Source organism: Rhinolophus sinicus, linkage group LG05, assembly GCF_036562045.2.
Source record: "Rhinolophus sinicus isolate RSC01 linkage group LG05, ASM3656204v1, whole genome shotgun sequence".
Lineage (NCBI taxonomy): Eukaryota > Metazoa > Chordata > Mammalia > Chiroptera > Rhinolophidae > Rhinolophus > Rhinolophus sinicus.
The window spans coordinates 162,907,802-162,935,528 of record NC_133755.1 but is presented as its reverse complement, the minus strand read 5'-3'; the positions used below and the strand labels follow the sequence as shown (position 1 = coordinate 162,935,528).

At 31.5% G+C, this 27,727-nt stretch overlaps 1 long non-coding RNA gene across 1 annotated transcript in view; it reads left to right on the top strand.

The window, feature by feature from the left end:
- Nucleotides 1-27,727, top strand: part of LOC141566993 (uncharacterized) — a 650,611-nt gene that overhangs the window by 406,190 nt on the left and 216,694 nt on the right. Inside the window, exon 3 of the long non-coding RNA XR_012496957.1 lies at nucleotides 7,141-7,241. This is a non-coding gene — a long non-coding RNA (uncharacterized LOC141566993). The remainder of the gene's footprint in view (nucleotides 1-7,140; nucleotides 7,242-27,727) is intronic.

The window sequence follows — 27,727 nt, the reverse complement described above, 5'->3', positions numbered from 1 at the left end:
CAATAGTTTCTGAAGTGTCAGTATAATTATACAAAAAGGTAGTTTTGCATAGAACTGTAATGCTCATATTATAGAATAACGGGACTCAAATGTCTAACACTTATCTTTGGGGGAGGGGAATAAGGTGAAAAAAAATCAAGTTCTTGTCTTAAACATTGCCTTTCTTCCTTTATTAAAAAAAAAAAAAAAAAAAAAAATCATTCCCCAAATTGGAAACTTATCTTTGGATATTTAATTCCAGAGCTCTGGCTTGGTGAAATTAAAGCTGATTTCATTTCCCATTTTATCTTTTTCCATATGCCTACCATTCATCACAAGCCATCATCAATATTTATAATGAAATACAAGAGTACTTCTACTGCCCCTTTATTTCCTTATTTCCTTGTGATAGCATAGCATGAGAAAGGCTGTAGAGGCTTTGAATAGTTGTGTGTGTGTGTGTGTGTGTGTGTGTGTGTGTGTGTGTGTGTTTCCAATTCAGTGCTTTCTTCCAATGTCACTGCCGCAGCAGGCAATGTCACTACCACTGCACTTGTCCTATATAAACAGTAGGACTTGCTGCTCTCTCTTTTTTATTATAACAAATCATACACTAGGTTTTATCACCCCACTTAGCTATAAATACAATGGTTATATAAAATTATATAAGCATTCATAGCAGGAAAAGAAGTAAACCAAAATTTCAGAATAGAAATACTGATTTAAAATAGCTACACATTCCTTCTTTCCCTGCCACTAAATCTCTCTATCAGCATTCATCTAAGAGTAGTTATAAAATTACAGGTAGTTCACCACAAATAAGTTGCCTCTAACAGGTAAAGAAGAAAACTCCTTGGTAAGCATTTTCAGTATTTAGTCAATTGCCTCATCTCCTTCGTCCCTAAATTCCAGCAGTAGTCTTTCTTTATTCCTAATTATGTATACTTTCTGATTTGACAAGTTTTTAATTTTCTTCGTCCTTTTATTTTTAATCTCTGTGTCTTTAGCGATGATATTTCATTCATCTCTTTAACCAAATTATCTGCATTTTTTATGGGCAACTGTCAAATATCCCTGAATGAGTAGAGGCCTTTCCTGAGTAAGTACAGATTTTACTCACATTGCTAACTTTGATGTATCCCTAAAGAATAGGCATATATATGTGTGTGTGTATAAATTGCTTAAATACTATATATATATATAATATATATATATATATATATATATATATATTATATATATATATTATATATATATATAGTATTTAAGCAATTTCTACTACTACAGTCAAGATTCTGGAGGAATATGTTTAGAGTGAATCTGAGAAAAGTCTAATGCTCATTGGTCCTTGACACAGGATTTTTATATTTATGCCATTGTGTTCAAACTCTGGAGACACTTGTTAAAATCTATATATTATAGATCCAACAAATATAATATGATCATTGCAAGCCTTTAACGTTATTTTAAAATTATGCACAATTTAGACTGAGTGTATTTAGCACAACTTATTTCTTTTTGTGAGCAGGACAGAAGTAGAAAAGAAGGATAGACATTGTTATATCTTGGATATAGCTATACAAATAAATGATTAGCAGTTAACTGAAGGACGCAAATTCAGGCCTGGAATAATGTTTCGTACCAATAACTTTATATATGCATTTTCTCTTAAAGATATAATTCTGGTATAATCTGGAATAAAAGTATCACATATAAAAAATTACAGATAAGAAAACAAAGATTATATTTCAAATCATGAATATATTTATATTATTGACTGAGTAGTATTGTCATTGATGCTGACACGACTGAGAACTTCCGGAAGACAGTCATTCATTCAATCCTACAGTTCTTTCTGAGGAGAGGATAAATTTTAAGTTTAAGTATTTCTTTTCATAAAGCCCCAGCTCCTTCAATGTACATCTCAAGAGCATAAAACTTCTATTCCTGAACATACTACCCCAAATACTTCTGCAACAAGAATAAGACGTTTTTAAATAGCACACATGATCCATATTTTATACGCATGTTCAACTCAGACTTTCACATTGTTCGTACTGAGCTAGAAAGTGTATATATAAAGCTTCTGAAGGAGAGAGGGGTTGGTGGTGATGAATTTGTTTATTGGCTAAAGTCTACGCACCAACTTATACTTATTTAAATGGATGGCAGTCTTTCTGTTAGATAAGCAAATGTTAAATCTTATCAAGAAAAGACCCTGTTAGTTAGAGGATCTTAGAACTCATCCTCACAATTTAATGTTAGCGATGTTATAAATTAAATTTTCTATACAAAACGTGATATAAACCAAATGTAAAAGAGGAAGGAGCAGCTGCTCTTTCCACAGAGAAGGAAGACAACAATTTATCTTGTAAACTAGAGCTGTTACTTTTCCATCACTTTTATTTACTCTCTTGTGCTCTCACTTTTCTTCCACCCTGAACTCTTCATCTCCCAAGGAATCCTTACACCCTTCTATCAGATCCTTCTGACTCCATGTATACTAATATATCTGTTCATTCCTTATCTTAAAATATGTCTACGTTCAGAGATGAAGTCTGCCATCTCTTTCCCTTATCATCTGTATATTTTGTCTCCTCAGCATCGCCTCACTTCAAGTGCCTTCTAAGTCTCACAGCTTTTTCTTAACTTAATTTCTGCTTGTCTATATGTATCATTGCATCAATTTTTGCTACCTGTCTCTGAAAATATGTTTCTTTCATGTTTCTTTTGGGAAATCCTTACCCTTATCTTACCAATTTCTTTCCTGTTTAATTGCTTTTCTTTACATTGGTTGACAAAAACACTAAAGTAAAGTCAAAATTTGGAAAAAATGAGAACATAAGGCATAAAATCCAGACATCTAGTCATCAAAAATCTAAACAAACAAACTAACAAACAAACAAAAAACCTAGGAAAAATAGCTCTGATATTTTGAATGAATTTTCTTTCTTAAAATGAAAACAAGTGAACCTTACAGAGGAAATCTCCATGACTGGTCCTTTCCTGCCTGTCTCCATCATCACTCCTCTCTGTTCCCATTGCTAAACATTATTAATTTGCAATGCTTATACCAGTACTATGTTAAGATACAAAATATGTATCTTATAAAGACTTCTGCCCTCCAGGTGATCATTTTATATTCCAGCAATAGTGGGAAAAAAAACATATGTGCTCACACCAATATCAGTTAGTATGATATGGAAAAACAATGAAAGTTGAAATAAAAGGCCGTGACTATGATTGCAATTTCTATTTTGTTTGGGTGTATGCCAAGCAACCTGCAGAATTGGACAGCGTCTATTTTCATAAAGGAAACAGTTCTGTTTTCTATCAGAAAATCAAATTCAGAAACAAACAAACAAAAAATTGAATGCTTCCACATACTGAGGGAAATAATAAGAAAATGAATGTTGAGATTGAGGCCCTTTATAGTTATTAGATACTATTGATTTCTGTTTAGCAAAAGGTGTGTAAGATTGAATGTGTGGCTTAACTGTGAAATTAGACAGTAATCTGTGTGGACTGTAATGCTGAAGGCAAAAGGTCTAAGCTGAAATATTATTTGTGTGTGGATTGTTGGGGATGCATGCGGTACCAGTACACGATTTGAAAGAGAGATAACCTAATTGAATCATACTTTAATTTTCTGAATAAAAATATTTCTGAATAAAAATATTTAGAAAACTCTATAAGCATAACTAATTAAAAAGCATTCAGGGACATGGCATAAGATAATCTAAGGCAAAATATTCAAAGTGGAACAGTTGAATGATATTGTAGAAGAACTGTGGAGGTAGTCTCATGGCACAATATATCTAACTTTTTCTTGAGTAAAGGAGGGTAAAGCACAGAATGAAAAGGAATAACAGAGAGCTTGGCAAGCTGGCATTCCTATTGCTTCTAATGAAAAGAAATGTTTTACGAAGGTACAAAATGGAACTCTTTCTATTTCTGTAATAAGAGAACAAAATTGTCACAACAGTATTATGAAGTGTATTAACAATGAGCTTTAAGAATTTTAGAATGATAATTAAAAACAAATGTTTGCAGTGAAATTCCTTCAGGTATGTTCCCAGACAATGGGAGGATAAAAAATCCTCTCAAGTTATCTGTAGACACCATGTCCTGTAGTGAATGGCCTGTAGCCCAGCTGAGTTAGCTGACAGAGAAGTCACCTACATGTTCCTGAGTCCCCCTGCCCTTTGTTTTTTTTCCTTTTATGATGAAAATTTACTCCATAATTGAAAAGCCTTGTAAACAGACTTAAAAAAAGGACAGGAGGGCAATCTTGATTTAGTCAGTTGTAGAAGGAAGAATGATTTTAGATCAGGATATTTACATTCTATCAACTCCACACTGAGCTGTGAACTTCATTCATTCATTCATTCATTCATCAATTCATTCTTAGCTTTGAGGTCCTCTTGGTAAAATGAGACAATATCTACTTAAAATGCAGTTGTGATAATTAAATATGAAAATGTCAGGCACAGTTAATTTACAGATAAACGTATCTATTTTTTTTTTTTTAAAAGGTATTTAGTATCTATTCTGAGGACAGAATTACTCCAAGTGCTACAAAAACAAAAACTAATAAAACATAGACCCTCCCTTCATACAGCTAATAGAAGGAATGAAGCATGTAGAAAAATAAGTGCACTAGAGTTTCACAGAAGTCATGATAGTATATGGCACCTGTGAGGGAGGAGGGGTTGATTTTTACATGTAGGAATTAAGTCAGAAGGGATTTCATGCGGTTGTTTAGGTGATACAGGAAAGTGTTGCCTGGCCAGATGTTGCCTGGCCAGATGTAGTGGGTGGCTTTGAACGCATGCTGGAGCAGTGAGGTGCATGTACAATGTCCAGAAATTTGAAGAAGACAAGTGCCTCATGAAATTACAAACTGCATATAGGTTAGCTATTGAGTACATGTATATTCAAATAATTGTCACTCTAAAGATAGAGTGAAAACAAAAAAGAAAAAGAAAAGGTTACTGACTGTTACTATGTATGGACATAGATTTTTCTTATGGACATAGATTTTCATAGATTTTTTGTATGGACATAGATTTTCACTTTTCTAGGATAAAGGCTTAGAAGTGCACTTGCTGTATCATATGGGAAGTTCATGGTTAGTGTTTTAAGAAACTGCCAAACTACTTTCCAGAGTGACAGTGCCACTTTACCTTCCCAACAATAATATATGAGGGATCTGCTTTCTCTGCATCCTCACCAAGAACTGGAAGAAACCAAAATGTCCCTTAGTAACGGAATGGCTCAAGTGTGCACGTTTGTGCCATGGAATACTGCTCAGAGAGAAAAAGGAACAAACTATTGGTGCATGCAGCATCTTGGAAGGATCTCAAGGCTATTATGCTGAATAAAAAGAGCAAAACTCAAAAGGTCACATACAGTATGGTCGCACTTATATTACTTTCTCAGAATAATAAAATTGTAGAGACAGAAAACGGATTAGTGATTGTCAGGGCTTAGGGATAATGATGGGAGGAGGAGGGTGTGTGTAACTATAAAGGAGTAGCTTGTGGGAGATCTTTGTGATGCTGGAATAGTTTTGTATGTTGATTGTGGTGGCGGTTACACAAATCTACTCATGTGATAAAATGACAGAATTATACACATGTACTATCCCAACGTCAAATTCTTGGTTTCAATATGGTACAATTAATATGTAAGATGTAATGATTTAGGGAAAATTGCAGGGAAGTGGGTAAAGAGTACATAGGACCTTTCTGTACTGTATTTGAACATTCTTGTGAATCGATGGTTATTTAAAAATAAAAAGGTCAAAATAATGTGGTCTCCAGAAAACAACAATAAGAAAAAAAATTTACTGTTAACAACAGAAATCATGTGTACATGGCAAAGAACAGAACATGAGAACATGAAAGGTCTGGATACAATGAAGAAGAAAAGAAACAATTAGTTGAATACTTTTAATTGAAAGAGTAAAATTAATTAAAATCATGACCCCATAAAAGAAGAAATATAACATGCTTTGTAGACAATGTGCCATTTTTTTCAACATTTAAACTACATAGTGATTAGACTTTCCAAATGTCCTTCAGCAGTGGAAAAAAAATAAGTAATTTTTTAGATAAAAACTTTTATTAATGTAATTTCTAATTATTATTTTGAGATTTTCTATAATTTGTGTGTGTGTTGTTGTTGTTGTTGTTGTTTTATTCAGTGCTTAATTCTTTGTCCTTAACCTGGCAAAAACTCAGGATTAACACTGCATATGTTCAAATAGCATCTCAGCCATTTACCAAAAATGTAACTTTGGGCAAGTTAATTAACTTCTTTTTTCTTTTTCATTAATTAAATTTTTTGGAGGTGACAATTGTTAGTAAAGTTACATAGGTGTACAATTTTGTAATACATCATCTATATATCACATTGTGTGTTCACTACCCAGAGTCAGTTCTCCTTCCATCACCATGTATTTGATCCCTTTTACCCTCATCTACCACCCTTTTTCCCCCTTACCCTCTGGTAACCACTAAAATATTGTCTGTGTTTATGAGTATAATTTCTTATAGAAATGGCTGTATTCACACACAAAAAATACAGAATTTAAAGAAATACTCAGATTAATTTGCACTGATTTCATGCATCTGTTATTCATATGTATATATACACAAAGGTACATATATGTATTATTTTAATGAACTCTCAGCTCCTTTTTGCCTACTAGTACCAGAGCACTTCTATATATATATTTGGTATATATGTATTTATTTGGTATATATATATATATATATATATATATATATATATATATATATATTTGTGTGTGTGTGTATATATCCCAAAGAAATATGACTATCTCAAGTATAATGGTATAATATATGCAATATTATATTAAAAAAATTATAATTGCTCCTTAGAAAAGTATTCTTCTTGACACAGTCAAGAAGAATAGAAAACCTACTATTTATGTCAATAGAAAACCTACTCCCATGTCTCAGGTACTTGCATTTTAATGAGTTTGTTCGCCATGTCATCAAAGTGGGCCTCTTACAGGAAATGCTCAGTTAGCTCCCCACATACTTAATTAGTTAGCTCCACACACTTGGAGTTATAGGAAGATATTTCTAGCAGTTTTTTTAAAAGCCGTTTTTTTGTTTGTTTGTTTTCCAGTTACCAAAATTTCAGAAATTAATTTTGGCTTAGGAAACTTGGAAATTCAGGGAATGAAATCAATTCCAGAATGGCTGAGTCCGGGCTTCAATGTCATTTAGGTAAGTGTGTTTTCAGTACATTGATTAGCCTGTTTCCTGTTTTTGGCTTAATTCTCAGGAATGTTTTCTCACACGGCAACAAAAATGACTACCAAGATAAAAAAAGAATGCCTTTTCTTAATAGTCATGGTAAGATCCCAACAATAACATTCATTGGTTTGGCTTCAGTCATGCACCATCCTGGAAACACAGTGATTCTGGCCTTAGAACATGCGTTTGGAAGTTTTCCCCCACCATCTGTTTTTTGGAAGTGCTTGAGAGGGATATATATTAATTATTCTCGGAATATTTGGTAGAATTCACCAGTGAAGCTGTCTAGTCCTGTATTTTTGTTTGTTTGGAGATTTGTGATGACTGGTTTAATCTCCTTACTAGATGAGGCTAGTAGAAGTCTATTCAGATTTTCTAGTTCTTCGTGATTCATTCTTGGAAGTTTGTATGTTTCTAGGAATTTATGCATTTCTTCTTGGTTTTCCATTTTTTTGTGTATAATTGTTCATACTATCTCATGATCCTTTGCATTTCTGTGGTATTACTTGTAGTGTCTCCCTTTCATTTCTGATTTTATTTGAGCTCTCTCTTTTACTTGATGAGTCTAGATAAAGGTTCACCAATTTTGTTTATCTTTTCAAAAGACCAGAAAAATGTTTTTGAGAGTCTTCCATATTATTGTATAAATCAGTATTTCATATTTTATTTCTAGGTATTATTCTATGCTATAAACATACTTGCATATTTTTAATCCACTCTCCTATTAATGAATAACTGGGTTTTGCCACTTAAGGGCAATTATCTATAAAGCTTCGGTAGGCATGATATTGTAAATCTCTGTATGGACACATATTTGATTTCTTTTTGGTAAATACTAGGAGCAAAATTGCTAAGTCATATGATAGGTTGATATTTAGCTTTATAAAAACAAAACAAAAAACAGCTACTGAACTGTTTCCAAAGTGATTATGAAATTTAAATTCCCAGATCGATGGATAAGAGTTCTGTAACAAAGCCAAAATATAATGTCACTTTGTTAATTAATTAATTTATTTTAATTTATTGAGTGACATTGGTTAATAAAATTATACAGGTTTCAGGTGTACAATTCTATAATACATATTCTGTATATTGCATTGTGTGTTCAACACCCAAAGTCAAATCTCCTTCCATCACCATATATTTGACCTCCTTTACCCACCTTTCCTCTTAACTGAGTATGACATGGTATTTCATTTATAATGCACATTTCCCTACTAATTGTGTTGAGCACCTTTTTGATGTGCTTATCACTGATATACATAAGGAGCCACGCACAAATAAACACATGTACAGTCTGTGAAATTACTATTTTAGACTTTTGATCATTTATTATTGGGTTGTTTGTCTTTATATTATTGGTCTGTGGGAGTTCTCTATATATGTTTGATAGAAGTCTGTGATAAATGTGGCTTGTGGATATGTTTTCTGTCTGTGGTTTGCCACTTCCTTTTCTTAATATTAATTTTTGATAATGAGAAGTTATTAATTTTGATGAAATTTAATTTGTCAGTATTTTTTATTAGTTACCTAATCCAAGGACACAGAGTTATTCTATTCTAGAAGCTTTATATTATTTTGCTTGTTTGTTTAAGTTGAGTGTATGTCTCAAATTATAATTGTTGATAACATAAAGTAGCAGGCCAAAGTTTTTTTTTTATTTTTTATTTTTACCCCTTCTTACACTTATCCCTTTTTCCCCACAACAATTATTTTAAAGACTTTCCTTTCCCCATTGCACTTTTGTCAAAAATCAATTGACAGTGTATATTGCCAGTCCATATTCTGCTTCACATCTTTATCCTTATACCAGTTTTACTCTGTCTGGATTAATATACCTCTATAACGAGCCTCAGTATCGTACAGCAAGTCCTCCAATTTTCTTCAAGATTTTACTTACAGGTCTTATAGATTCTGTGTCACTTTAGATTCAGCTTGTTGATTTCAACAAACATGTCTATTAGGACTTTGATTGAGATTACATTGAACCCATAGATTATGTGGTAAAAATTGACATTTTAACATTGTTGAGTTTCATATACTTGCTGTATCTCCACATTTAAATCTTTAATTTCTCTCAGAAAGCCTTCTAATTTTCAATATAGAGGCTTTGAACTTTCATTTATTAAACTGAACCCTTAATATTATGTTTGTTAATGCCACTGCAAATGGAATTATTTTTGAATTTATTTCCCAGTTATTTGAAGCTTGCATATAGGCATAATACTGATTTTTATATAATTATCTTAATCCTATAACTTGGTTTTAATACATGTATTAGTTCTAGTGATTCTTATGAAGATGCTGTATGATTTTCTATATATATCATACCACCTATGAATCAATATGATCTTATTTTGTATTTTCTGTCTCTACATAGTTTTTTTTTTCTTTGCCCTATGATATAGGCTAGATCTTCTAGTACCCTGTTGAACAAAAATAGAGTGTACATCATTCTTTGCTCCCAATCTTTGAAGGAAATCATTCAATACTTTACCATTAAGTATGATATTAGCTTTAGATTCTGTATAGATACCCTTTATCAAAATCAGGGACTACTTTTCACTTTCTAGTTTGCTGAGTTTTTGTTATGAATTGTTACTGAATTTTGTCAAGTAAATTGTCTGCATTTTTCATAAGATCATATTTATTCTCCATTTTATTACGTGAATTATACTTATTGATTTTTGAAAGTTAAAATAATTTTGCATTCTTAAAATAAATCCTATTTGATCATGTCATCTTATCTTTTTTATATATGTATATATAGGTGAAGTCAATTTACTGCTATTACTTTATAATTTTTTGCCTCAATGTTTGTAAGTGATATTGCTCTGTATTTTTCTTCTCTTGCAATGCCTATGTCTGATTTTCTATCAGAATATGCTGGACCCATAAAATATTACAGTCTTTTCTATTTTCCTCTTTCTGAAAGTATAAATATGCTGTTGGTATTAGTTTTTCCCTAATGTTTGTTAGAATTCAGTAGAAAAAACATCTCAACAGATTTTTTTTTTAATAGGAAATCCTTTAATGATAAATTCAATCTCTTTAACACATGGAGATTTATACAGATTGTTTTTTTAAATGTCTTTTTGTGTCAGTTCTGGTAGGCTGTCGTTTTTAGGGAATTGATCTAACAATATCACAATTATTGATTTATTGACACGAAGTTGCTTAAAATAATACCTTATAATTATTTATACCTGTAGGATATGTAGTAAGAAATGTGATATTGGTTACTTGTATCATCTTTCTCATTTCTCCCCCAAAGTAGTGTATTTAGTCATTTTTCTGTTTTATTAATCTTTTCAGTGAAACAACTTTTAGCTTCCTTAACTTAAAAATCTCTTAAAATAACTTAAAAACTTAAATTTTAATTCTAGTGTCAGAAAAACAATCTGTACCATTCAGTGAAGTTCAAAAGATCTGTCGATTCCCCTGCTTTAATCTTGTCGTGAACAGCCACAGGCCTGCTGGGGAACACATAGATCTCTATGGGCCTTCAATTATTTAGAGCAGAGCTGGCGTTCATGTGTCAAAAAATAGGTCCAATAAATATTAAATTAAATTGTTAGCTCCCCAATCATTTGAACGTGATTTTCATTGGTTTCTTTGGGGATTTAGAGAAGACAGGTATAAGGAGGTGTGCAGAGCAAAGCATAAGGAGTGTTTTGGAGTTTTATAAAACTAAATTTCACTAATATATTTGACATCACCTTTAATTTGCTATGTGCTCCTGGATGCATGTGCATAAAAACAATGGGCTATGACTTGTCTAACAGAAAGATGCCAACGGGCAGTGTGAAATAAGTTTCTTTAAATTGTGTTTAATAGCAGAGGATAGAGAAATCTTTCTGTTTAGCGACAGCTACAAAAAGACATAAATGTACTCTCAGTAGTGGAAAGCTACCAAAGTTTCAAAGTCCTCGAGGAGATACACAGCTGCAGATAATGCCCTCACAGAATAAGTTTCTACCAGGTGTGGAATACACCATTTGCCAATATCAGGGATTTTTCATACTCTCCTGGCCCTTTTTTTTACTATGCTGGCATTTTCTGAAATTCTGGCTAAATGCCTGCCTACTAGCCAAGTGAAATAACTGATTCTAAACAACCCCAGCACTTTCCTGAGAGCTCAATGCTCAAGTGGGAGAATGCAAGGTCAACTTCCCACAAATTCTGTGGTTTCCTGTTCTGTGGTAGAACCTGGTCTCAAACTTCCTGTGTCTAGTCCCCAACAGCACATGACCTATGGAACTCTGTCTGAAATTAGTCAGACAAAAGACAGAGCTAGCCAGGGCAGTTTGCCAGCATCCATTGTAGTGATCAATTCAGAATGTTCCGCTATCAGTTTTCTGGGACAATCGTCAAGTTCCATTGAGCTTAATGAAAGTCAAAGATACTTCTCCATATGACAAGCTTTGTGCTTATCTGTGCAAGCTCTAGACAGGCCATCAGCTTATGTTCAGTCACAATTTGCTCAACTACTGCATAAGGTGTTCTTTTGGCATTAAAGGACCCCTAACTTATAAACACTAGAAAAACAATTTTTCCTCATTAGCTTTTCTAAAAAACTGATTTCTTATTTCTTTTTATTTTTACTTTTCCACAAGTCTGTCAGTCTACATAATCACAAGTTTAACATTACCAGTATAGATGCTGTGTAATTCTGGACCAGAACTTTTCCTCTATGTAAAGCCAAGATAATATGTTTGGATCGAATCCATCACTATGACCTAATTTGTTCTTGACTCTAAAGGAAAAAAAAAAAAAAAAAAAAGGAAAGAAAATCAGCCCTTGTCATTACTCTAATAGAGTTTTTTCAGCTTCCTTCAAATAAGGAACTATTTAACCATTGAACTTGTAACACACTCAATAGAACCAGAGTGATAGTTCAAAATAATTAAAGCTGGTTCCTTCAAGGCTCATTAAGAGAAGAGTTTCCAGAAATGTGTTTCCAGTTTATTTCTAGTTTGAATTTGTCTTATACTATTTGTTTGAATATTGATATTGCTAAATAGCTCTTAAAGCATTGATAAAAGAATGGTAGCATTTTATATAAATATGTTAAGGTTGTGATTCCAGCACTTGTGAAAATGTAGGATATAGGGGATGGAAAGAAAAAACAGAATATAAAACTGTAAAGGAGGAAATCAATGAGGATAATAGTTTAATTATAAATTTTTAACCATATTTATGTATTTATTGAGTTCCTATTGCATGCCACACTTCAATCTAGGTAATGGACGATACAACATTGAATAAAACAGTTGAAAATCTTGAACTTCATGAAATTAAATTTTTAATTCAGGGTAAAATATATATGCTATCATACACTAGGGAGAACACTGAGAAGGCATAGGAGTGTGGCTGCATGTGCATGGAGGGTGTGATTACACATAGGATTGTCAGGAAAATGTCACTAGGAAGATATCACGTGAGCCAAGAGTTAACAAAGGTGCAAAAGTGAGCCATATAGACAGAATAAACAAGAAATGCCTCACTTCATTAGTAGGCAAAATAGGTGGCCACTTACATAATATAAATATCTCATTTTCAGTAATCACCCACATACATGACTAGTAAATCCCTAACACTCAGTTGCACACTGTAAAGGGTTAGAGATAAAAAGTTTGAGACCCTCTCACTGCTCGAAAGGAAATATAAGCTCCCATCGATATTTTGAAAACAGTACATGAGATGATTAGGAAGAATAACTATATAACACATTCTTAATTATTTACAATAATTATTCTATCAGAATTATTAAGTATTTAAAATAGAATTATTCTGTAAGAAGTACTTCTTATTTAGAATAGAATTATTTGGAATATAATTGAATTTGTTCAGTAAAATTTCAGGAATTGCTGGCAAAAGAGTAAAGCAATTCTAAAAAACAGATGTAAGAGGATGAGAAATAAAGATAACAGTACAAGAATGTAGAAACAACAATGTAGGAATATAGAGAAAAATTGTTGAATAAGTAAATGGCTTGATTGTAGAAGAGAGTTATTCAGTGGAAGATAGATGGATAAAAAATGTAGAATTCATAGGGTGCTGATTCTGGGGTCAGAGTATAAGTATCTAGAATTAATGGAACATGCAAAAATTGATATTATAAGTAGGCCTTGCTTGTCAAGAGATTATCCTTCTTTTGTCAGTATGACTTCTGGATGTTCTACCATTAGTCATTATTTGGGTTTAGACATTGCTCTAAAAGTTATTTGTAACTATGCACGTATGCAATCTATTAGTGTGATCTCATTTACTTGATCTAAGTCAACGCAGCACCACCCATCCCACCACTTCCCTGGATATCCTCTAAAATGGAACTGCTAATTCTCTTCTAACTTCTATTACTACAACCACTACAAGCAGCAGTAGAAGTGATATTCAAACTCTTTTCCCCTCTGGCAAATTTCCTTCCACCTAGAAACATATGCAAGTATTTCTAATACTAAAATTGTCTCTGTTGATTTTTTATCCCCATATAGCACACTCCCAATTTCTTTATTCTATTAAATCTTGGTTTCTTGGAAGGAGTTCTCTGTCTTCATTTCTCTACTCCGTATACCCTTAGAATCTGGTTTATACTCCATTCAATTTCATACAAATGACCCTGGTGGTCTCATAAAGGACTCCTAATTGCCAGATTCAGTAAACCTACTTTACTCTTTATATTTCTTGACCTCATTGATACATTTGATTGTTTCCCTGTCATATCTGGAGAAACACTCTTGTACCCCACTCATGATTCTCTTCCTATTTCTGAGATCACTGTCTCAATTTGCAGTGCTTCTTCCTATACCAGTGCCTTAGCCTGGGCAATCTCATCCATGACCAGAACTTCACTTACTATAAATGTGCTAGAAATGTCCAAATTTTACGTCTAATTCAGACCTCTGTCAACAGTCCCTGCTTTATTGACAACTAGACAGGTTCAAAGGTAGTACAAACTCAAATTTGAACTGTCACTCCCAGAACCTATCTGCTCTTCCCCTTATGTTCTTTATTTTTTACTGAAACAATTTTCAACCTAGTTGCTAACTACATAGACATAGAAATTATATTTGACTTCTCATGACCTATATTCAAATGACCTATAATTCTATTGTCTATTTTCTTAGTAGATTTCACACTTGTCCCCTTCTCTTAATTATTATTATTGTTTTTTTAGTGCATGTTTTTATCAAGTCTGCCTTAATGTTCAATGGTCTGCACATTGACCTCTTGTTCAATTTTTGTTCAGTCAATTTTCTTTACTAAATTTATAGAAATCTTTCTGAAATATGAACATTATTGTGTGACTTCTTTGCTTCAGTCTCTCGATGACTCCCCAAGATACGCTAGAGATCCCTTTCAAGATACTTAGAAACCTCTCTTTTGTTTTTGGTTTTTGATTCTCATCTCTCATCTTCTGAATTTGTATGCTATACTCTAATGACACTAACAATACCTATTCTTTTCTTGATGTGTCCTGCTGTGTACTATCTCAGACATCTGCATTTTGGTCTATGGTATAGCATCATTTACTAGAATATTCCTCTATCCCTATTTTTCTGGTATGGTCTGTGAAGATATTACTTTTACGCTCAAAAGCATAGTAGATTATTCTTTTTTATTGTTAGAGCACATGGATTCTTTCTAAAACATCTCGGATAACACTCATCACTTTTTCCCACTATTTTTATTTATATTTTCCTCTCTGTTGGAGAGCAGTTATGGGACATAGTTTTCATTTTTTTTGTATCACAAACACCTATCACTATCTGGAACATGGGGATGAAGGGGTAATGCTCAAGAATATTTGTAATATTTGCTGCATAAATAGAGTTTGGCCATAAAGATCAAACAAAACATTCCTATAAAATTGTATGTGACTGCATGTTTTTTGGAACTTTCCAATAAATACAGGAGAAAATAAAATAGAGATGAATCAAATTGTTAAATTAGATCTTCTTGTTAAATTAGATCTATGATAAGCTATCCATGAAGGGATATAATGGGGAAAGTAGCACAGCAGATTAAAAGAAAGCAGATGAAAGAGAGTAAGTGTGATAATCAAATCCCAAGTAAGATAGATAAGAAAAACAAATATATGTATTGACTTTATCTACAGGAGCATAGGGATCAGAAATGATAAGAATAAGAAACTATAATATTTTTAAGACTCATGACCTTAACGAAAATATCTATTTTGGATTAGATGGGAATGTATCATAAACTGTCTAATTAAAAATAGAAAATAAACATTATAGAACAAAACCTTTCATTTAAAAACTGTTTATTAGTTTATTACTTCAGCATCTTTAATGCCATGCCTATATTCGAACCACAAGAATGCAGAAATGTAGGAAGTATGACAGAAAAAAGCTAAACATGATTTCTTGTTTGAAAGTTTAGTGATTCCAAATAAAAACAGGTAGGAAGCAAATACTATAGGAAGTGTCAGGTTTAAAAGAGGCCTCATCAACAATGAGTGAGATCAGATAGATTTTACTACTCTTTGCATGGTTGCAACCAGCTGAAGATATACAGGTTAGTGACTGGGGCAGATTCCAAATCACTCATTTAGGACAAGACATTCAGATCAATATTATTAAGTCCTTGAACTAAGTCAAGGAATATGTTTTCTATGTATATTTTAAATATTGTGTTAAATTAATAGAGACAAGTTTCCTGATGCCAAGAGTAGCTTGTAAGAAGGAAGCACACATGTTCCAATGGCCTCAGGGCTCTTGGAAGGGTGATTTCAGAGAAAGAGAGGAGAAACACAGCATTCATTAAAAAAGCACAGATTGAATGCAGATGTGCCGCCATTTACATGTCTGCCTCTTGCCCTAGTACTGGCTCTCTGAGATCTGATCCCAGCATTCACTCTTTGGGCGCTTCCTCTGGAATCCTAACTACTCCATACCTTTTCTATTTCTTCGTTTCCTTTCAAGTGATGGAGTTTCAAGAGCCTTCCTTTCATCTTTGCTTAAACTTTCCCCTACTATAACTAGTGTTTTCTTTTCCTGCTTTGAATGGCTGGCCTCTATTTGTCTATTTTGTTGTTTCCATTTAAAACTGAAATAGTATCTATACATCAGTATGTATATATGTATGTACTGGGGGTGCCAAAAAAAATGTATGTACGACTTTTATTCACCTTCTGTTACCGGTATATATTGAGTATTACAATTATAATACAGCTTTTTCCTTTCTTAAAATGTGTATACATTTTTTGGCAACCCCTGTGAGTGTGTGTGTGTGTGTGAGTGTGTGTATGTGTGTGTGCATATATATGTGTATATATATATATATATATATATATATATATATATATATGCACACACACATGTATTGCTTCTAAATACATACAGCTATACAGAGCTCTAAACATCCATAAACAAATTATATCCAGACTAAACTATGCATTCCACCTCCAAAACATACAGAGCAAATAGCACAATACACAGATTTCATGCTTATCTTCTGGAACGTCTTTTTTTTCAGCCTTTATATGACATTTTCAACATGAATGGTGGTTTTTATGCTCATCTGTTATCCTTGACAAAATTTCATCTGTCGGCTTTAATCTGTCTTTCTCAGCACTCCATTCCTTACCTTTTAGCATCAAAACTGTGGTCCAAATTTAGATTGGTACATAGACTTTTTTTATGAATCCTAAAACTAAAAGATTCTGATTTTAATTTGAATTACACTAATGTTGGTTCTTGATTGGACCAGATGGTCTGGCTCTGCATTGCTATTACTTAATTTGTCTTAGTTTTCATTAGTTTTCTTCCTGCTTTTAAAATAAATGCAGTGTGCCCTATCTTCAACTGGAATTCATTTATCAACAAGATATACCAGGGTTCCTATATTGTACACATTGATCAAAGTATTAGTTTAAGGAAGAATTTTATGTTTTGATTCAGTAAAATGGCAAAAAAAAAATCAGTTTTATTTTATTTAACGAGCATTTATATAGCATTCATTATGTGCCAACCTCTGTTCAAGTGCTTTATACAGAGGATGCCAAAAAATGTATATATATGTATATTTTTTTTTAAGAAAGGAAAACTTATTAAAATCGTAATAATATATACCCATAACAAAAGATGACTCTAAGTCACGTTTGACTTTTGCAATTACAAGAGCTGCTCAAACTGGTTACCATCAGCTTCTAGACACTTCTGATTATAGCAAAATACTGCCTGAACAATGTTGACCAGAGTGTCCACTTGTGTACATTTTTTTGGCACCTCCGATATATATGGTAACTTGATATCTAACAATTTAATCTTCATAATAGCCTTATGTGACACACTTCTATTTTAAAACCAAAGAACCAGAGACAATGTCAGTGAAGTAAATTACACAAGATATTATAACTAATAAGTAGAAAAACTGGTATTTATACCTCTAGAACAATTTGTCTTTAAAATTTAAACTATGCTGTCTATCCTTAAAGTAGTCTGTCAAGAGTTAAATGTTTATATAAGATAAAAAAATATTTCCACTTTTTGCAACTTTTTATTTTGAAAAAAATTCAAAAACTTAGGGAAATGTTACACAAGTAATGCATAAAACTACTATATACTTTATACCCATATTCCTCAATTGTTATCATTTGCCACATTTTGCTTTACAATTTTCTGTCTATATAAGTACATTTTATATTTTTCTAAACTATTTGAGAGTAAGTTGCAGACCTCATGCCTGTATATATTCCCTACTAGCAAAAACATATTCATACAATTCATACAAGTATCTAATTATTACATTTGTTTAATTGTTTAATTATACAATATTATAATTTTATAATCGATCCAATTTTGTTATCTAATTTACAAAGCCATGTATATGTTGATTATCTCAATAATAACCTTTACATAGAAAAATATTAGGCCATGATTCAATTCAATATCGCATATTACATTTAGCTTTAATATCTACTTAATCTTTTTACAATCTGTCACTGTTCTTTAGTGTTTCATTATCTATCATGACTGATTAATTTGAAGATTACAGGCCAGTTAGTTATTTTGAGGAATTTTTCCCCATTTGTGTTTAACTGATGATGTTTACTTATGATAAAACAGAAGTTATGTAAATGATTTTACTTTGTCCTATTACTGGTAATAACTATTCACTTGATTAATCTGAAGTCAGTTAGATTTCTTTATAGTAAAGTTAATATTTTTCCCTTTCTAATTAGACAATATTTTTGTGGGTACATACTTTGAGAATAAGCAAATATCCTGTCCCTTATTAAATTTTTAAAAAAATTTATTGGGGTGACATTGCTTAATTAAATTATATAGGTTTCAAGTGTACAATTCTATAATATATCATCTATATATTGCATTGTGTGTTCACCACCCAGTCAAATCTCCTTCCATCATCATATATTTGATCCCATTTACCCTCCTCTGCCAACCCCACTTTCCCTCTTCCCCTCTGGTCATCACTAAACTGTTGTCTGTGTCTATGAGTTCTTGTTTCTTTGTCTTGTTCATTTGTTGCTTTCAGTTTTATATAAATCAATTGAGTGTAATCATATGGTTCCTGACTCTTTCTGTCTGATTTACTTCTCTTAACCTGATAATCTCAAGATCCATCCATGATGTCACAAGTGGCAATATTCCATCTTTTCTTGTGGCTGAATAATAGTGGATTGTATATATGTACCACATCTTCTTTATCCATTCATCTATCAAAGGACATTATGGTTGTTTCCATGTCTTGGCCACGATGAATAATACTGCAATGAACATAGGGGTCCATATATCGTTTCAAATAAATGTTTTCAGATTGTTTGAGTACATACCCAGAAGACGGATTGCTAAATTATACGGAAATTCTATTTTCAACTTTTTGAGGAAACTCCATACTGTTTTCCACAGTGACTGTACCATTTTACATATCCACCAGCAGTATATGAGGGTTCCTTTTTCTCCACAACCTCTCCAACACTTATTATTACTTGTCTTGTTAATAATAGACATTCTAACAGGTGTGAGGTGACATCTCATTGTGTTTTTTTTTTTTCTCTTTTGCATTTCCATAAGGAGATATCAAAAGATAAAACATGTGAGAATGAAAATACATCATATTGAAATTACTGGAATACTGTGAAAGCAGTATTAAGAGGGAAATTTATATAATTACAGGCCTATTTCAAGAAACAAGAAAAGTCCCAAATAAACTACATAACATTTCATCTTAAAGAACTAGAAAAAGAACAAATGAAACTCAAAGTCAGCAGAGGGAAGGAAATAATAAAAATTAGAGCAGAATTAAATGAAATAGAGAAGACAGTAGAAAAAAATTAATGCAACAAATATCTGGTTCTTTGAGAAGATTAATAAAATTGACGAATCCCTGGCTATACTCACTAAGAAAAAATAGGAAAGACACAAATCAATAAAATCAGAAATGAAAGAGGAGAAGTTAGGACAGATACCATGAAAATACAAAGGGTCATCCAAGAATACTATGAAGGACTGTATGCCACCAAATTCAGTAAACTACAAAAAATGGGCAAGTTCTTAGAAATGTATTCTTTTTTGAGGCTGTCAAATATTAACATAGTTAGCAAAAGTAAAACTGTCTCAAAAGTTATACTCAGAAAATTATATTGCTCTCCTCATTCCTTCTATCCTATTCCTACTTCCAATCTCGTTAGTTTATAGCTTATCCTTTCTAGGCTTTTTCTTGCAAAAATAGATTGATTCTCTATTTTTTTTCTTATATAAAAGTAACATACTACAAATATTCTTCACATGTAGGTTTTTTTTTCACTGAAAAATATATTTCAGAAATTATTCATATGTAGAGATCGTTTTTAGTCTTTCTTACAGCTGCATAATACTCTATCTTGTATTTACCATAATTAATTGAATTAGTGTCTTATGTTTGTGCATTTATGTCGTTTGTACTATTTTGTGATTATGAAAACATTGCAATGAAAAACCTTGTGAGGAAGTATTTTAATATTCAAGGTGAATGTTCAGAGTAAATTCTTAGTAGTGAAATTGCGATGTCTAAGATATACATAAATGTAACTTTGCTAGATACTTCCAATTTCCAGTCCATAGAGTTGTACCCACTTGCATCCCAATTAACAACGTATGAGAGTGCCTGTTTCCCTATAGTCTGATGAACAGAATGCTGTGTCAAGCTTTTTAGTTTTTGCCAATATGATGGTATCCACAGTTTTTGTTGTTGTTGTTTGTTTTCTAATTAACGTTTATTGGAGTGACAATTGTTAGTAAAGTTACATATGTTTAAGGTGTATAATTATATATATATATATGTACACATATATATTTATATTTACTATATATATATATACACATATACATATACATATACATATACATATACATATACATATACATATATAATCTATATATCACATTGTGTGTTCACCACCCAGAGTCAGTTCTCCTTCCATCACCAAATATTTGACCACCCTATCACTCCCCTCCCTCCTTACCCTCTAGTAACCACTAAACTATTGTCTGTGTCTGAGTGTTTGTTTCTTCATTTGTTTGTCTTTTTCCTTTGTTGTTTTCAGTTTTATATCCCACATATCAGTGAAATCACATGGTTCTCAACTTTTTCTGTCTGACTTATTTTGCTTTGCATAATAATATCAGGATAGAATTACCATATGATCTACAGTAGGTTTAATTTGTATTTCTCTTATATGAGTAAAGTAGAATATCTTTGTTGTATTTTTTGAGTCATTTATATACTGTTTTTCTGATGAATTGTCTGTTTATTTTTTCTTTTAAGTATTTGAACTTTTCACCCTAAACTTCTACAAGTTTTGGATTTTTATCTGTAATATTTGTCCCTGATTGTCGCTTGCATTTGTCTTTTAAATTTGCTTATATGCTACTTTTTGATCATATGAAAATTATCTTATGCAAATTATTTTTTCCATTTTATCTTTTTATTCATTTCATCTTCATTTATCTCATTTTTCTGTGAAATTTAGAGAGAAATTTCCCCTATATTCCATTACTCTACTATCCGTGTGACTCCTCCTCCTCCTCCTTCTTTTCCTTCCTCTCTCCTCCTTCTTCCTTCTCCTTTAGATCTTTCATCAATTAGATTATTAATGTTTATGGTTTGAGGTATGGATCTAAACTTACCTTTTGCTGTTGGCTACTCATTTTTCTCCAGCAGCACTTACTATTTTACCCAAATGATATGAGATGCCTTCTTTATCATATATTAGAATTTCATATATGCTTGAATTTATTTATTCTATTTCTATTCTATTCCACTGGCCTATCTCTTCAAATGTCATTACCACACAAATATAATTACAGTGGCTTTATAGTATTTTTAATATAATGTAGGGCTAGTGATTCTCTTAGCTTTTCTTTTTAAAGTTATTCTTGTATGTTTTTATATCAACAGAACCTTTACTGTCATCTTGTCTATGTCGATGATGAAAAAGAAAGAAAAAGAGTGACTCTTTTGTGGTTTACCCTAATTGCTCAATTAATTTAATGAAAACTGATACTTCTACGATGTTAATGTATCATATTTCAGTCTGTTTTCTTTCTTATACTATATCAGATCTAGAACAGTTTAGGTAGCATCTGGATTACATGAATGTTTGATAAAATGCCACTGCAAATTATCCAGATGTGGTACTTTTGTGTCTAGGTTATGCCCTTAATAACTTTCTCCATTTTTTTCTATGGAGATCAGTCTTTTTAATTTAAAAAATGTTTACTGTAGTAAATTATAGTAAACTGTTTTACTAAGAAAATTACTTGTTTTATGCAGGTTTTTAAATGTGTATGTATGTATGTATGTGTGTATTTGTATGTATGTATGTATGTATTTGTATGTATGTAAAAATTATTTTATGATACTATTTAAAGTGTATTCTTTTTTATGATTATTTCTCCCTTCTTATTCCTTATTCTGTGCTTTTTGTCAAATTTTCTTAATCAAGTTTGGTTTTTGCTAGTATATGTTTAAGATTTTTTTAAATATGGAATTTTGAAAAATTAACCTGCAATTTTTCTGAGTTCTACCAAGTGATTTCTGTCATATTTATACTATTTTCTAGATTGTGCTTTTTTGAGTTTACTTTGAAGTTTTCTAGATTTTTGGTTGTGAATTTAATTCATTTATTTTTAATCTTTCTTCGTCTTTTTTCATTTTTCTTTTTCTTTTTTTTGCTGATAAAAGAAATTTAAGATGTCGATTTTTCTCTGATAAAGCTTTAATATATCCAATGCATTTTGCTGTGTAGCAGTTTTGTCATTTTAGAAATCTGTAATTTTATTTTTTATTTCAACTTTAACAAACATTAAATTTCCATGTGGAACTTTTAAAAATGATTTTCTCATTAATGTTTTATTATTTTGTTTTGATCAGGGTAATTTCTATTATAATGTTTCTAATTTTTTAAATTTATTGATGCTTTTTTTGTAATCTAATCATTTTTGATGTTCCATTTATACTAGAGCTACATTAAAAAGGGATTTTCTTTATTGTCAGGGTGTGAAATTGATCCATAAAATCAAGTGTGTTTATTTAGATGTTTTCTATATTTGTTTATCTTTTTTCCACCTCATCAGTTTTATACTGGGGGTATTATGTTAAAGTCTCTTATTTTTACTGTAGTGTTTTCTATATTCTGTTCCAGTTTCCGCTTTACAAAAGTGATTTCTCTGTTAAGTCTAGATATTTATAACTTTATCATGGTGGTGATATGTGAATTTTTTGTATTAAACAGCAGCTGTTAATGCCTTTTGGGTTAAACTTTACTTTGGTATTAGATTTTAAACCTTTGCTTCTTATTGTTCCTCCTTGCTCAGCTTCTCCTACAGAACACTGAGTGGCTAATTCTCTTTGATGCAAAATCAACATCATATTATTGAGTAAATTAAGCCTTGCGTTTCTTGAACATTCTCCATTGTAACTTTGATCTTCATGATTATTATCATTTCTTTTACAAATCTGATGCTAGTCTAATATTCTGGTATGTTATTTGATCTTTTCACATGGACCATTTGAGGATTTCTTCTTTACATTTAAATTCATGTAATTTACTAAGTTATGCCCTAGATTTGACCAATTGGGTCAGTTTTCTCAAATGCTAGGTGGGCAATGTGTAAAACCAGATTTTCTTTTACTTCTGGAATTTTCTCTTGGATTATAGTGTTAAATATATTTTTCTGTTCCATTGTTTAGATTTTCTTTTTCATGGAATTCAATTATACATATACTGAATCTTTTCTGTCTATTAATCTTTTACACTATTTGTGTATCAGAACATTTTACTTTCTTTCTCTAACTTATTTTCATTTATGTGATTATTTTCCTACTTTTGTTCAATGATGCTTCTTAAACTTTTACTTGAATCTGTTCTTCCTTCGTCAACTAGTGCTTTGAATTTTGATTTTTAATATTCTTTTTTCTTGTTGTATCCAATTTTCTGTCCTTTAAAATTTTTCCCTTTACAGTTTCATTTTCAAGGAGTTTTTCCCTTTTTAAAATATGTTTTTCTTAGGAGAATTCCCTTTCCAAAGTGTTTCAGCATTTTTCTTTCCTCAAAAAAAAATACTGTATTTTTTTTTGAAGTTCTTTTCCTGTACTATGTGCTCAGCGCTAATATGACTGCCAGTGTCTTTGTGTATGTGGAGTAGACTTTCTCAGAGTGATTGTGCTTCAGTATTATATCTTTTAATTCTCCTTTTTGCTTTCAGGTTATTTTTTTAAGACAACCTCTTGGATTATTGTAAAGGCTTGTGAGCGTAACAAATAGTTGTATTAAAATTGGTGTTTATTTTATTACTAATAAGTAATTTAAATTTGTTTTGTGCACTGTTTTCCAGTTACGTCAGAGGTATCAGATTCATGTAAATTTGTTTGTTATTCATGTTGCTCTTATATTTTTGTAGAAATGTTGGAATATTTCAACTTAAGTAGCCCCCATTAGCAGTTACCCAGAATTTATATCTACCTTATTGATAACATTATCAGTATTTAAAAAAAAAAAAATTCAATATAAATTTTATGAAATTTTGTATATGTAGATATATGTATATAAACTGTGGCTCACACTGAAAGACTAAATAAATTACATTTATGGCAATTATAATAATCAACTGAATTTGGAAACTTTTCAAATAAAGAATTATCTAAGTTAAAATTATTTTAATAATGAAGTACTTGGCCACTCTAACTCCAAATATAATATTTGGAAAAGATTGTAATATTTAAATATTTATTATTACAGCTAATTGTCATCTCTTAAAATTATAATCGTAAACCCTAGTAATATTGCACACAGATCATGTTATGAATCAAACCAAATAGGAAATTCATTGGTCTCTTAAATTGATACTATATTCTATTCCCAGCAGTGGTGCTTTAAAATTTTTGTTGTATCATATATCTTTACTACTTAAAGGCTTCAATGATTTCCCATCTTACTGTAGGTAAATAATCATAGTATTTTTCAGTGGCCTATAGAATTCTACAGGTTTTGGTCTCTGGCTATTTTTCTAAAATGATTTACTTTTCATTTCACTCACTATGTTCTAGGCACATTTTTCTTCTTTGTAGTCTATTGACACAAAGCATACTCATGCCCTAAAGGTTTGCATGTGATATTTCCTCTTCTTGGAAATCCTTTCCTGAGATATATACATACTGTGTTTCCCCGAAAATAAGACCCGGTCTTATATTAATTTTTGCTCCAAAAGATGCATTAGAGCTGATTGTCCAGCTAGGTCTTATTTTCAGGGAAACACGGTATTTGTACCTACAGTTACTACAAGGTACTATAATTACCACAAGCCTCTGTTCATATAAAAATTATCAACGGTAATAAGATTATCATTCCTAGACCACATTGTATAAAATAAATCCCTCCCCACTGTCTGTCCTCCTTTTATATATTGATATATTTATTTCTTCATTTTCTGTCTCCACTTCCTAAAGTACAGTTTCACTGTGGGTGGGCATTTTGTCCTGTATTCCCAGAAATTAGAATAGGAATAGCTTTCAGCATATAAAATTTGTTCAGTAAATATTTGTTGTATGAAGAATTAATTGTATTTTTTATTAGTCTATATATCCTGAAATGGACGGGACTTGTCATCTTAAATGTAATTAATTAATCTGAATCCCTCATGACTCTTAAGATATTGAAGCCATACACAAATGGTGCACAATAAATACTGATGAATATTGAAAAGTAATTTTATGTCATTCATTTTCTTTTCATTTCAACAAATCCTTATAGACCTCATATTCTATAACCATTTACTGTAATAGATGCAAGTAATACTAAATTTAATATAATGTGGTGTCTTCCATAAAGAACAGTGCCAATCATTTCAAACTCTAATATTTAAAAAGAAAAGATTTGTAGAAACCTATATTTGCATTAGAATATTTTCTTTGAGATGTTTAGAAATCAGGGGAAAAAGTGTTACATGCACATCATGGGCATAGTTCCTGGTTTTAGAGTTCTGTTTCTTATCCATTATATCTTACTAAAAGCCAGGAAATAATTATATAAGATATGTCAATAATTATATTCTAGGTATAAAAAGCCAATAAACATTAGCTTTAAATATTAATAAAATATAGCTTTAAACATAGATAAAACATTAATTTTAAGTAAATGATACTGGCTTTTCATTTATATGTCTATTTTTATATGAATTCTTTCCTGGGTATTTTTGTTTTTTTTCCGAAATGTATTTAGCTGCTATTAAAGTGTAAATGCCAATATTCTGGACATGAATATGAATAGGCATATCTCAACATATCAAAATGCTGATGTCCTAAGACAGATACAAAATAAGGGCAATTAAGAATCTTTAAAAACAGTAATAATTATCACACCTAACATAGTTTTAGTGTCACTATGTGTGAAAAACTGTTCTAAATCCTTTTTATGAATTGTTCTATATAAATATGCTGTGTTGCGTATTATATATGTTCTGATAATATGTTGAAATCAGGTTAAAAGAGAGATATGTTTTATTCTACTGAGAAATAAGTGGAGCCTATTTAGTAATAATTCTGTTGATTAAACTATCTAAAGAAAGAAGAAACTAAGAATCAGGATTGATTGGGGCGGACTATTGAAGTGATTTTTCTTCTTCAGCTTATTAGAGATAATGGCCCGTGTCTACCCATTAGGCATCTAGTATATATACTGACAAGACATCAGAGGTTCTAGCAGGACTGTAGCAAATCCACGCACTGCATGAAGAGAACCTTCCATTCTGGCTGTATGTTGTTTTTCTAGTCAGCAGGAAGTATTTGTCTGCTAAAAAGGCACTCGCTGTCTGTAATACTGTGTGATGATAATAATCCAAGAAGTTCAGACTTTTTTTTTTAACAGTTCATGACGTATTAAAATAGCTTATATCAATGATTAAAAGCATTGATCCTAACAAAAATAATTCTGTGAAGACAAGAAATTTCTCAGTGAAAAGTCCTAGAGAATTCTAAAAATACAGAAATAAATTAGCTAAGATGAAGTGGGACCTAAGATTCCTGTTAAAAACACAATGCATTTGTGATAAGTAATTCAAATGAAAGTTATGCTCTTAATAGTTCTAAGTTTACTTTAGAATTTTGGGTGATATGTGGGTACTTTTAGGTCATACTTGCTTTCTATATAAACAGATGCCTAAACCAGTACCATAATACAAACCACAACTGAATGCCTCCCCATATTCCTTAGAGATGGTTTAAAGATATGTGTGTGTGCCAAAGGAAGTAAATAGTAACACTTTGTTAGCCAGGCATGGGCCCAAGTTCCAAAGCTCAAACTCTAGAAACCTGGGTTAAATCTTTGAAAGGTCCATCTATTTATGTCCAGCTATTTATCTCGAAATGGGTTCATATAGAATATATTTGCCATTCCACAGCACCCCTCATACATGAGTACACACATACACAAAAAGTCTACCTTATATTCAGAATCTCATTAACATAAATTAAAAAAAAAAAAAAGTTCTAAGGCATCATTTCCTTCTATAGGCAAGAGGAAATCCAGTTCAGGATTGTGAGTGAGAATAGTGCTAGCTCTACTATTTCCATCGTCCGGGCCAGAAAGAAGTCCTTAGCCTGGCTGTTGCAAGGGATGAGAGATGGGGCACTCTGGAGTTAAAAAGACTTCTCTCTTGGTAATAAGTAAGGAGAAGTAAGGAGATTACCTGATAGTAAGGAGAAGTAACTCAGAAACCTGCATTCACACAAATTAACATTGTAACTCACAGTGTCTTTGTATTGCAGCAAATACAGCTCAAGCAGTGTGTTAGAATTTTACCAACAACTTTCAAAATTAATCACTTGTGTTACCTTAGGTAACTTACTTAATTATTCTGTGCCTCAGTTTCTTCATTTCTGAATGGGTATGAATTATGACTGTCTGGCAGAGAATCATTTAGAGTAAATAA